General features: G+C 38.7%; 1 long non-coding RNA gene and 2 pseudogenes across 1 annotated transcript in view; 2 read left to right on the plus strand and 1 right to left on the minus strand.

The window, feature by feature from the left end:
* The first annotated feature begins 663 nt into the window (after positions 1 to 663).
* Positions 664 to 8828, plus strand: LOC115862655 (large ribosomal subunit protein P1 pseudogene; annotated as a pseudogene).
* On the minus strand, positions 3371 to 4265 carry LOC115862565 (eukaryotic translation initiation factor 1 pseudogene; annotated as a pseudogene).
* Positions 8829 to 8912: 84 nt separating the features above from the next.
* The window catches only part of LOC132593918 (uncharacterized), a 29668-nt gene continuing 24638 nt past the window's right edge, over positions 8913 to 13942 (plus strand). The window contains exons 1-2 of the long non-coding RNA XR_009560014.1: positions 8913 to 9046; positions 10051 to 10159. This is a non-coding gene — a long non-coding RNA (uncharacterized lncRNA). The remainder of the gene's footprint in view (positions 9047 to 10050; positions 10160 to 13942) is intronic.

Consider the following 13942-nt stretch of genomic DNA (forward strand, 5'->3'; position numbering starts at 1 on the left):
AAGAAACCTCCATAAAAATCCCCAAAATACAGGGTTCAAAGAACTTCCAGGCTGGTGACCACATCTACACTGGGAGGGTGACACCCAAATTCCACAAGGACAGAAGCTCCTGTGCTTGGGACCTCCCACACCTTACCCTGTGTTTCTCTTCATCTGGCCGTTCATCTGTATCCTTTTATCACATCCTTCAGTAAACTGGTAAATGTAAGTGCTTTCTTGAGTTCCATGAGCTGCTCTAGCAAATTACCTGAACCTGAGGAGGGGGTCGTGGGAACCTTGAATTTGTAGCCAAATCAGACAGAAGTTGTAACATGGGGACCTACTACTTGCAATTGGCATCTGAAGTGGTGAGCAGCCTTGTGGGACTGAGCCCTTAACCTGTGTGTCTGACACTAAATTGTAGGACACCCAGCTGACCCCCCCCACCCCGCCATGCACCGCGGCCCCACCCCCGACATTTGGCGACCAGAAGTGAAGTGTTCTGTGTGAATAGTAAAGAAGACGCACAAGGAAGAAACACAGGGAAGAACTGTGGGTTTTCCTTTACAGGTGGAAATGGTAGTGGTAAAACTATTACCCCTAGTGATCCACTATCAAAATTTTTGCTTCCCATTCCCATGACTTTATGCCCTTCTGGGTTAGAGGTTTTAGTTCCAGAAGGAAGACTGCTTCCAGCAGGCGGCACAATAATGATTCCAGTGAATTGGAAGTTCAGACTGCCACCTGCTCACCTTGGTCTCATACCTCTGAATCAACAGGCAAAGGAGAGTTACGGTGTTGGCTAGGATGATCGATCCTGACTACTGAGGGGAAATTGGACTACTATCCCACAATGGAGGTAAGGAAGAATACATCTGGAATACAAGAGATCACTTAGGGCATCTCTTATCAACATGGCCCTGTGACTAAGGTCAGTGGAAAACAACAACCCAATCCAGGCAGGACTACCAATGATCCAGACCCTGCAGGAATGAAAATTTGTGTCACTCCACCAGGTAAAGAAGCATGATCATGTGACCAGTTACAGAAATGAGGACTGTAATTGTCATGAGTATTCCTCCTTGTTTTATTATGAACCTGTGTGTTTATGCTTATATTCTTTTCTTTCTTGATCCCATACCTTGTAACTTTACATCATAGTATTCAAGTATTGACTTTATATCATAGTATTTAACGTTGTTAATTTTACATCATCATATTTAAATTACAGGGTACCTAGAAGAAGTGTAAAGATCACCCAAGGACTTTGCATCCTCTTCTGGGAAAAATTTACTGAGTTTTCAGTTGTACCCAGAATAGCTGAATCATGTTAGGTGAAATTATGACCTTGTTATTGTTTTTATTTGGAGATTAAGTATGGTTTAAGGAGAGCGGTATGAGTGCCGATTTGACAGTGTGCATTTGTAAGAGTTAAATTTATGTGTCAGCTCGGCTGGATCAGAGGATGCCCAGATACCTAGCTAAACATTATTTCTGGGTGTGTCTGTTAGGATGTTTCCGAATGAGATCAGCATCTGAATCAGTGAGTTTGCCCTCTTCTATGTGGGTGGGCATTATTCAATCCGTTGAGGGCCTGAATAGAACAAAAATGCAGAGGAAAGAGGAATTCTCCCCTCCCCTATTTTCTGAGCTGAGACATCTCACCTCATCTTCTGCCCTCAGACTGGGATTTATTTACATCATTGGCTCCTCTCATTCTCAGGCCTTCAGGCTGTTGACTGAATTACACCACTGCCTTTTCTGGGTCTCCATTTTGCAGATGGCAGATCATGGGATTTCTCAGCCTCCATAATCATATAAGCCAATTCCTTAAAACAAATCTCCTTTGATATCATATTGGTACTGTTTCTCTGAAGAACCCTAATACAGGCCTGGAGATTTCTTCTTCTGAAGATGGTAAATTATGGATTTAATTAATAGTTATCAGACTATTCGTCTGGATGAGTTTTCATAGTTTAAAATCCATGTCAGATAATTCCAATATCTGTGTTAACTTCCTGTTGATACCTGTTGATTATGTTTTATCATCCACTTTGAGATTTTCCCTAGTTCTTGATACGCGTGTGTGTGTGTGTGTAATTATTGTATCCTGGATATTTGGGGTTTTATTTTATGAGTCTCTATTTCACACTTAAATCAAGTCCCTAGTTACTGCAAGGTCAGGGTAGTAGACAGGCTCCATGTACACATAGCATTTGAAGTTGTCCACCAGCTGGGAGGAAGACATAGGCAGGTTATTCCTGGGACAGATTGGCAGTCAGGATTCTGCTCAAAACTCACAGCCTTAGCAGATTTCCATAGACTGTGTCATGGAGCTGCCTCATTATTGCTGGCAGAGGGTGGTGACCGTTTTAGCCATCTGGCACATCTTCCACGAATGATAGCATCTGCTTGTATCAAAAAGTACAAAAGGTCTTTATCTTGTATATTGTGATTCTTTTTGGCTAGGAATGGAAAGTGAGAATTTCAATTTTATCGAAATACCAGTAAGATCTCTAAATTAGTGTAACCCAATATTGATGGGAACCAAAATTTGTGGTGAGCCACAGAATATCTAGTCTGACTTCCTTCTACCCTTGCTACCTGAACCTATCCATGTATAAAAGTTTATTGGAGAAATAGTACCATGTACTGATCTCTGGTTCAAGTAAATACATTTTACAGGATAGTGCCCCAACATCACATGGTATTCTTCTTAGCTAACAACATAATTGACTCTTTAGTAGTTCTTTCCACCATTGTATAATATCAGTTAATTGAGGAGATGTATACCTAAACCTAGTGAATCCATGGATTTTAGCTCATTGATTCACTTTTTCTGTACAGTAAGTTCCATCGTCAAAATCAGTGTTGAGTGGGATAATATGATGAACAATACATTCAGTTTTGTGGAATTATAAGTGAGATAAGGCAAACCTAATTCAAGAATAAGTGCCCAGTCCACTTCTTTGAAGGCTGTTTTTATGTAGTATAGAATTCTGGTTTGACATTTATACAGCATATTGAAGACATCACTTAATGTTTTTTTTTTTTTTTTTTTGGTTTTGGTTTGTTTTGTTTTGTTTGGTCCACACCCCGTGGCATGTGGAATCTTATTTCCCCTACCCAGGGATCGAACCTGTGCCCCCTGCAGTGGAAGCACAGTCTTAACCACTGGATCGCCAGGGAAGTCCCAGATTACTTAATTGTTACGGCTTTAGTTTTTTTGATTTGGAGAAGTCAGTTCTCAGTCTTAGTGTTACTTCTCACTACTTTTTTTTTTTTTTTTTTGCTCTTTTCAGTTTATTGCATGAAGGAGTTACACTAGTCCAAGTTAAAAGCAGACCCCAGATGGTTACATTATACAAGCTGTGAGGTTTTTAAACTTGTGACAAGGGCCAGAAGGGAAATTCTACACATTGCAAGGAAATCCTCACTTAAGCTTCAGTGAGCCAAACGCACTTAAAACCCATGAACTGGTCGTCCGTAGCCAGTCCAATCTCTACGAGGAACTGGCATATGTTCTTGCACTTTTCACCCTGTAGCTGAATTACTTCTCTATATTCTGGATGCTCAATTACAGTACCATTTCAGGCAAATTTCTTCCTAAATGCCTTCACTAGTTTCTTTTTATCGTAATCAGCGATCCCTTGGACTGTAGTAAGGGTCTTCCTGCCGGTTCTCCGTTGAATTCTTTTATCAATATAATCCTCAGTGCCGGCAGGAAGCAGATCATCTCCCTTACTTGCATCAGCAAAGGGGTCGAAAGAGTGGAGGTTCTGGATAGCAGACATACGATACAATTCCTTTTCCTCTGTGGAAACGGCCTGCGGAAGGCCGCGGCTGGAGAAAGCGGGCGCGGAGGACTGAGCGTCGGGAAGCGAGGGGGCTCGAGGGGGAGGCTGCTTAGTCCATGGCAGCGGCTTAGTGATTCCTTACTACTTTTTTTTTTTAACTTATTTTATTTTTGACTGCGTTGGGTCTTCGTTGCTGCGTGCCGGCTTTCTGTAGTTGCAGTGAGTGGGGGCTACTCTTCGTTGCGGTGTGCGGGCTTCTCATTGCGGTGGCTTCTCTTGTTGCGGAGCATGGGCTCTAGGTGCGCGGGCTTCAGTAGTTGTGGCTCACGGGCTCTAAAGTACAGGCTCAGTAGTTGTGGCACAGGAGCTTAGTTGCTTCACGGCATGTGGGATCTTCCCAGATCAGGGCTTGAACCCGTGTCCCCTGCATTGGCAGGTGGATTCTTAGCCGCTGCACCACCAGGGAAGCCCCATTCACTACTTTTTATGATTTCCTTTTTCTTTGGTTTTTCAACAGAGTTTTCTTTGTATTTATTCTTCTTGGCCTTTTGACAGCTTCTTTGAACTATGGCCTGATGGATTTAGTTTGGGACATTTTTCAGCTAATATTTTTTCAAATATTCTTCTGCCCCTTTTCTCCCTCTGCGTCTTCAATTGTGTGTGTTTAAAACCTGTTCATTGTATTTTACTTAGCCCTAAATTATTATCTCCATTTTAAAGTAAGATGATGAAATTAGCCCCCAAAACTAAATTGTCCAAGGGCACATGGTTATTGTGATAGCTGAGATTCACATCTGAGAAGTTTGACAAAGCCCATTAAAAAAAATTATGATTGAATATCACCTCTCAATGTCATGCATTTTTTAATGCCTTCCATCTCAGTACTTCATCAGGAATATGATGAATTAACAGATCTGTGGAATATGCCATCACTATTGATGGCATAATATATCACCTTACTGGTGATAATAATTTATTTAATCTTTTATTAGGTATTTACGTTTCTAACTTGTGCTTATTGTACATCATTCTTTGATATACATCCTTGTGCATGTATCACTGTGCATTTTATAACTCTTTACCAATGACAGTTTCCTAGAAGTTATATTTCTGAATGACTAGCAGGTATTTAGTAATTGCTAACAATATGGCAGGCCCTGGGCTAGTGTTTGAAGATTAGCATTAAAAGTGTAGTTGCTATCCTTCAGATCTTTATAATTGAGCAAGAAAAATGTAATCCTTACAGGAATAAATCTAAAGTAGGGGGTGATAAAGGCCTCTAGACTAAATTAAGATGATATACCTCTGAAGATATAGATGGAAGACATTCTAGCAAGCTGAAAATTATTTTGAATTCATGGACTCTCTGGAAATGAATGGATTCATGCAGCAAGCTACACGTCTTTTACATTTTGTATTACACTGATGTTAGATGCAAAGTGAGATTATTAGTATAAGATGTTTCAGCAGCTTTTGAAGAACATTATGGCTAGAAGATCAGGAAGATATGAAGAAAAACAGCAATGAGACTTAATCAATACATTCATTACTTAGGAACTTCTAGCCATACTTTTCTACCCAGTAATCCAACATAGTTATACTTAGGAAACATAGATTTGTTCAGATATGTATTTGGAACACGAAGGGGTAAAGAAAAGTCATTCAGCATAAATACACTAGCTCTTATAAGAGTATCTTTAACTTTTCTACGAAATCAAGAGAAAGATATACTATCCTATGATCCTTAATGCCACTTCTTTTTAAATATAATTTATATATTTATTTATTTTTGGCTGCATTGGGTCTTCATTGCTGTGCGCTGGCTTCCTCTAGTTGTGGCGAGCAGAGGCTATTCTTCTTTGTGGTGCGTGGGCTTCTCATTGTGGTGACTTCTCTTGTTGCAGAGCATAGGCTCTAGACACGTGGGCTTCAGTAGTTGTGGCACGCAGGCTCAGTAGTTGTGGCACATGGGCTTAGTTGCTCCGCAGCATGTGGGATCTTCCCAGGCCAGGGATCGAACCCGTGTCCCCTGCATTGGCAGGCGGATTCTCAACCACTGCACCACGAGGGAAGTCCCAATGCCACTTCTAAGTATATATTCAAGAGAAATGATTACATTTATCCACAAAGTTACATGGGTAAGGATGTTAATAGCAGCTTTGTTTATTTTAACCCAAAAATGTTACCAACCAAAATGCCCTAGCAGGATGCATAAGAAAATTGTACTACATAACAATATGAAAAAAGAAAGTACTGGTACATTTACATAGATGAGTCTTAAAGGTATTATGCTGAGTGAAAGAAGTCAGTCACAAAAGAGTATGTACTGTGTGATTTCATTTATGTGAAGTTCAAAAGTAGGTAAAATTAACCAATTATGATAGAAGTCAGAATATTGGTCACCCAGGTGGTACAGACCGGGAAGGGGCATGACTGGAACTTGTATGTTAGAAAAACCCTGTATCTCAATCTGGGTGGTAGTCACCCTCCTATACACGTAAAATAATCAAGCTGTATACTTAAGATCAGTGTCTTTTACATACTTTATGTGTATTATACTTCAATTTAAATAATCAAGGGGGAGAAGGATGGGGGCATTTAATAATAGACTCTTGATGTCTCCCTAGTGTAGATTAATGTGTGTGGCTCATGGACACCTGGCCCTTCAACAAAGCCTGCTAATTGATGATTCTTAATCTCATAGCAGGGTCTGATGATTAGGACTAAAAGAGAAAAAAAGACAAAAATATATTCATTTTTGGCTGGCTACAGTGGGCATGATTTCATCCTTCCCAGTCTGGATACTAAATGAGGGTGATGAGCCATGAGAATCTAAGAGTTGTAATGTAGGCTTAGAAGAACGCATGGTCTGTGCAGTTTTCTCACTTCAGATGTGGAAGATCAACCAGGCTCCAGAAACCTTAAAGGAGGTTCTATATGGCTGATATGGCCCCTCCTCTGGCCTGGAAGAGCAAGTTTGAACAGTCTAGTCCCAAGTGTAGCTCAGCATCCCAGAACGCAGTACTGGTGGAAATCCTGTTAAAGTGCCCACACTTCTGTTTCAATGCAGGAGAACATCTGCTAGGAATCCATCTGTTTACATCAGTGTTCCCTGGGGTTTGCAGAAAGCATAGAGGTCCCTAGACTCCACCTTATCTTCCCAATGTATATATGGGGGGAGGGTGGTTTGGAAGAAAAAAATGGAGGAGAAAAACCTTGACATTTTGTGAACTCCATGGCAAATCTGGTCTCATTGCCTTATTTTTTTCCTCCTCCTAGATAAGAATTCCCTGGATTCTAGGATTCTTGAGTAGATGAATTCCAAGGAAGACTGTCTAATTCTTGCAATTCTAAACTCATGGGTCATGTAAGTTGGTTTTCGGTGTTAAATTCTGTCATTTTTTAGGTTATGTGAAGACTTTAATTTTTTATTCTGAAACTTCCCCAGTTCTTCCTATTTTTGGAGGAATGCACTCCAGGTCCCTCCTCTGTGCCCCCATCTTCTCAAACCACTGTTCAAATGTGTACTGGAGAAATCAGCATCTCCTAGGTACTCAGTCTTCTGTCTAGACCAGAGGTGAAGCAAAAACAAAGTCCCTTCAGAGAGATACTTGACCATCTCTTGTCAGTTCTGCAATTTGATGATAAAGGATGATTTCGTTTGCACATGGGAAAGTTCTGAACTTTTCCATAGACCCATGTCTGTAGATAAAATAGGATTTAGTGTTGATTGGCCGCTGCTGCTGCTACGGTGCTCAGTCCTTCTGAGGAAGCTGCAGGCCGCTTTAGGCTTAGGCCCTCACTTCATCCTGAGGCTAGCACTGCGCCCAGCATTCCCCGCTTAGCATTCACCCACACCATGGCCTCCATCTCAGAGCTCACCTGCATCTACTGGGCCTTCATCCTCAACAACGATGAGGTTACGGTCATGGAGGATAAGATCAATGCCCTAATTATAGCAGCCAGTGTAAATGTTGAACCTTTCTGGCCAGGTTTGTTTGCAAAGGCTCTGGCATTGGGAGCCTCATCTGCAATATAAGGGCTCAGGGACCTGCACCAGCAGCTGATCCTGCACGAGCAGGAGGTCCTCCCCCCTCCACCACTTCTGCCCCAGCTGAGGAGGGGAAAGTGGAAGCAAAGAAAGAAGAATTTGAGGAGTCTGATGTTGACATGGGCTTTGATCTCTTTGACTAAACCTCTTTTGTTACATGTTCAATAAAAAGCTGAACTCTCTAAAACAAAACAAAACAAAAAAAGAATGTGGTGAAATCCCAGGCTTTGTGAGGCCTTTAGGGGTGGGCAAGGAAATGATTTAGAGCCTGCTTACAGATCCATGCTGGGAATTCCTGAGAGGTGAAAACCTATAGTAGGGTCCATTTTTTATCTGAAGAGCATGTACTGATTTCAGGTGATATATGTGTGACTCTGGATTAACCTGTAACAGTATTCTCTGGCTCAGAAATGAGAAAATTGTCTGGGGGGGGATGGGAGATGGAGTAGCAAGTAATAAGATACGGTAGATAGGATGCTTCTAAAATGGCTCCCGCTGATCCCTGCTTCCAGGTATTCATATCCTTCTGTAATTCCTTTGCTTTAGTGTGGGTTAGATTTAGTGACTTGCTTCTAATGAATAAAATATGGCAAAAGTGATGGGAGCTCACTGTTGAGATTAGGGTCTGTAACTTTGTCTTGCTCACAACACTCTGGTTCTTCTTGCTTTCTCTGATGAAGCAAGTTTCCACGCTGTGATCTAAGGATGATCTCTGGCCAACAGCCAGTGAGGAACCAAGGCTCACACTCCGAATTCTATCAGCAACTATATGAGTGAGTTTTGAAGCAGATCCTTCCCCATTTGAGCCTTGAGATGACTGCTGCCCCAGCTGACACCTTGACTGCAGTCTGAGAGGGAGAGGACCAAGTTCAGCTGCAAACAGATTTCTGTCCCAAACTGATTTCTTATTCCCATGAAAGTAAACTTTAAAAATCTTTCTTGAAGCTTTCAGTATTTTATCTTTTTATTTCTCTTTGGAAATTTTGCTAAAATGTGCCTAGATGTAGGTACTTTTTTTTTTTTTTCTCGGTACGCGGGCCTCTCACTGTTGTGGCCTCTCCCATTGCGGATCACAGGCTCCGGACGGGCAGGCTCAGCGGCCATGGCTCACGGGCCCAGCCGCTCCGCGGCATGTGGGATCCTCCCGGACCGGGACACGAATCTGTGTCCCTTGCATCGGCAGGCGGATTCTCAACCACTGCGCCACAAGGGAAGCCTGGTACTTATTTTTTACTTAATTTTTTCATAGATGTCACGTTTAGGACCACAGTTATTTTATGTACCATTGAAAAGGAAAGAAAACATTGAATTAAACTATGACATGTCTCTGATATAAAGATGCATTTCAGTTTCATAGATGTTAAAATGAAAAATATGTCAGAATAATTATTAAATAGAATTTTATTAACTTGGTAGGCCTCTCTCAAATTAAGGACTTACATCCTTCTTTATTTTGAGGTAATTTTCATTGATTACTACTATCTCTCCTCAATTAGCTCTATTGTCTTCTGGGACTTATATTAAATGGTTGGAGGAAGATCAGTTTCTATCTTTTATGTCGTTTTGTTCCATACATTGCATCTCTTTGTTACATTTGGTTTCTTCTGGGCTGTATAGCAATTTAATCCCTGGCTTCCTAGTTCACAATTCAGCTGTGTGCATTCTGCTTTTCAGCCCATTTATTGAAAGTTTTTTTTTTAACTTTTAAACTTTGAAATAATTATAGATACACAGGGAGTTGCAAGATAGTGCAGAGATAGTCCTGATTATACTTCACGCAGTTTTTACCAATGGTTACATCTTACATAATTACAGTACAATATCAAAGCCCAGAATTAGACATTGGTACAATGTGTTTATATAGTTATGTCATTTTATCATGTGCATAGATTCATGTAATCACCACTGCAATCAACATACAGAACTATTCCACCCCCACAAAGATGTTTCTGTACCCCTTTATAAATCACACCTGCACCCCACCCCACCATCCCTAATCCCTGGAAACCATTAATCTGTTTCACATCTCTATAATTTCATCATTTCAAGGATGTTATATAAATGGAATTGTGTAGTACATGACCCGTTGAGATTGGCTTCCAGAACTAAACATAATGTTCTTGAGATCTATCTAAATTGTTACATGTATCAATAATTTATTCCTTTTTAATGCTAAGTAGTATTACATGGTATGGAGAACCATTTTTGTTGTTTCCATTTTAGGCTACTACAGATAAAGCTGCTATGAACAATCAGGCACACAATGCTATGTGGGCAAATTCTTTCATTTCTCTGGGATAAATGTCCAGGAGTACAACTGCTGAGTTATATGGTAAGTTTATACATATATATATGTATTTTAAAATGAAGTATAGTTGATTTACAGTGCTGTGTTAGTTTCAGGTGTACACCAAAGTGATTCAGTTTGTGTGTGTACATATATATATTCTCTTTCAGATTCCTCTCCACTATGGGTTAGTACAAGATACTGAATATAGTTCCCTGTGCTATACAGTAGGTCCTTGTTTATCTGTTTCATATAGTGTGTATTTGTTAATCCCAAACTCTTAATTTACTCCCCACCCCCCCCCATTTATTTTTTAAAGAATTGCCAAACTATTTTTCCAGAGTGGCTGTACCATATTACATTCCCACCAGGAATATGCAAGAGATCTGTTTCTCAACATCCTTGCCAGAATTTATAGTATTGTTGCTATTTTCAATTTTGGATTTTCTAATAGGCATGTGGTGGTTTCTCATTGTGGTTTTAATTTTGCTTTTAGCTAATAGCTGGTGACACCGAATATCATTTCATGTACTCATTTGCCATCCATAAATTCTCTTTGGTGAAATATCTCTTCATGCCTTTTGCCCATTTTCTAAATATAATGTTGTTGTTGTTGTTTTTAACTGCTGAGTTTTGGGCGCATTATATATTCTATTTATGAGTTCTCTGTTAGATTATTGGGATTTGTTGGATTTCTGGTTGGATATGCAAATACTTTCTTCCAGTCTGTAGCCTGTCTTTTCATCTGCTTAACAAGGTTTTAGCCGAGCAAAAGTTTTATATTTTGATAAAGTCTAATTTATCCCTTATTTCTTTTATGATCATGCTTTTTGTGTCATGTGTAATGTGTCACCACCAATTAGGTCAGAAATATTTTCTGTTTTATCTTCTAAAAGTTTTATACTTTTACAATTTATTATCTATTGTAAGCTAAATTTTGTATATGGTACAATTTTTAGGTAGATTATTTTGCCTATGGATATTCAATTGTTCCAGCACCATTTGTTGAAAAGACTATCCATCTTCCATTGTACTGAGTTACATCTTTGTCAAAAATCCATTTTCCATACTTGTGTAGGGCTATTTCTTTATCCTCTGTTCTGTTGCATTGACTTTATACCCAACCCCTGCCAATATCATCCAGTAGAGTACTATAGCTATGTAATTAGCCTTAAAACTGGGTAGAGGGTGTCTTACCACTTTATTCTTGTTTTTCAGAATTGTATTAGCTACTGCTGTTTGTCTCTCCACATAAATTTTAGAATATTGTATTAAAAACCTTGCTGAGATTTTGATAGGAATTGCATTAAACTTGTATATCAGTTAGGGGAGAACTGACATTTGACTATGTTGAATTTCCAATCTCTTAACAAGGAATACCTATTTATTTAGATCTTAAATTTCTTATCAGTGTTTTGTACTTATCTGCTTATAAGTTCTGTACTTGTTTTGTTTGATTTGCACCTATGTATTTAATTCTTGACACAGTTGTAAATGGTACTGTAGTTGCTAGTAATAGAAATACAACTGATTTTGCAAGTTGATCTAGTATCTTATGACATTGCTAAAATCACTTATTTCTAGAAGTTCATCTGTAGTAGATTCTGTGGGATTTTCTACATAAATCATCACATCATCTGCAAAAAGGGACAGTTTTAGGCACTCCTTTCTGAGCTGTAAATGTTTAAATCCCTATTGTGCCTTATTTCACTGCGTAGAACTTACGGAGTTATGTTGAGTAGCAGTGGTGAGAGTGAACGTCCTTGCCTTGTTCCCAGTCTTATGGGTAAAGCATTCAGTCATTCACCATTACATATGATGATAACTGTAGATTTGTTGTAGATACTCTTTATCAAGTTGAAGAAGCTACCCAATCATTCCTAGCTTCAGAAAGTTTTTTTTTAAAATCATGAATGGGTTATGAATTTTTTCAAATACATTTTCTACATCAATTGATATGATCAAGTAATTTTCTAGTCTGTTAATATGGCAGATTACCTTGATTTTCAAATATTGAACCAGCCTTGCATGTATTGAATGAACCCTACTTGTCATGGTTAATAGTAATTCTTTATATGCTGCTAAATTCTATTAGTATTTTGCTAAGGAGTTTGCAGCTATATTCATGAGAAATATTTGTTGGTAGTTTTCTTTTTTGGACTGTCTGGTTTTGGTGTCATGTCAATACTGGCTTCATAGAATGAATACTGGCATTTGGTATAAAGTTCTTGCTGGCTCCATAAGTGATCCTATGCTTCTCGAAGAGATTGTCTAGAATTAGAGTTGGTTCTTTAAATGTTTGGCAGTTCAACTGATCCTGTGGAAAGCTAAAATGAAAGGAAAAAAAAAAGTTCAGTAGAATTCTCTACCAAAATTATCTGAGCCTAGAGATTGTATTTTGGGGAGATTTTAAATTATGAATTCAATTTCCTTAATAGTTATATAGGGCTATTCAAATTATCTATTTCATAATGATTAGTATTTGTTTGTTTTTCATTAAATTGATCCATGTAATATGATTCATTTATTGTTTTATTTATTATGCCTTGTTATTTATTTATTTGTATAATTCATTCACAGTATCATACTCGTTTCAGGCGTACAGCATAGTGCTTCAGTATTTTTGCAGATTATACTCCATTAAAGTTTATTACAAGATAATGGCTATAATCTCCTGTGTATACAATATATCCTTATTGCTTATCTATTTTATGCATAGTAGTTTGTATCTCTTAATCCCATACTCCTAATTTGCCCCTCCCTCTTTCCTCTCCCCTTTGGTACCCTCTAGTTTTTTTTTGCTTTATCTGTGAGTCAGTCTCTGTTTTACATATACACTAGTTTCTCTTTTTTTTTTTAGATTCCACATATAAGTGGTATCATAGAGTATTTGTCTTTCACTCTCTGACTTACTTCCCTAAGCATAATATTCCCTAGGTCCATCCATGTTGCTGCAAATGGCAGAATTTCATACATTTTTATGGCTGAATAGTATTCTATTTTGTATATATAGCATAACTTTTTTTTCTATTAGAGTATAGTTGTTTTACAATGTTGTGTTAGTTTCTACTGTACAGCAAAGTGGAGTTCCCTGTGCTATACAGCAGGTTTTTGGGTTTTTTTGAATTTTTGAATTTTATTTTATTTATTTTTCTATACAGCAGGCTCTTATGAGTTACCTATTTTATACATATTAATGTATATATGTGAATCCCAGTCTCCCAATTCATCTCCCCCCCACCCTTCCCCCTTGGTGTCCATACATTTTTTCTCTACATCTGTGTCTCTATTTTTGCCTTCAAACCGGTTCATCTGTACCATTTTTCTAGATTCCACATATATGTGTTAATATACAATATTTGGTTTTTTCTTTCTGACTTACTTCACTCTGTATGACAGTCTCCATGTCCATCCACATCTGTACAAATGACCCAATTTCATTCCTTTATATGGCTGAGTAATATTCCACTGTATATATGTACCACATCTTCTTTATCCGTTCCTCTGTTGATGGACATCTTGGTTGTTTCCATGTCCTGGCTATCGTAATAGTGCTGCAATAAATATTGGGGTGCATGTGTGTTTTTGAATTATGGTTTTCTCTGGGTATATCCCCAGTTGTGCAATTGCTGGGTCATACAGTAATTCTAGTTTTAGTTTTTTAAGGAACCTCCACAATGTTCTCCATAGTGGCTGTATCAATTTACATTCCCACCAACAGTGCAAGAGGGTTGCCTTTTCTCCACACTCTCTCCAGCATTTATTGTTTGTAGATTTTCTGATGATGCCCATTCTAACAGGTGTGAGGTGATATCTCATTGTAGTTTT

Source organism: Globicephala melas, chromosome 19 (assembly GCF_963455315.2).
Source record: "Globicephala melas chromosome 19, mGloMel1.2, whole genome shotgun sequence".
Lineage (NCBI taxonomy): Eukaryota > Metazoa > Chordata > Mammalia > Artiodactyla > Delphinidae > Globicephala > Globicephala melas.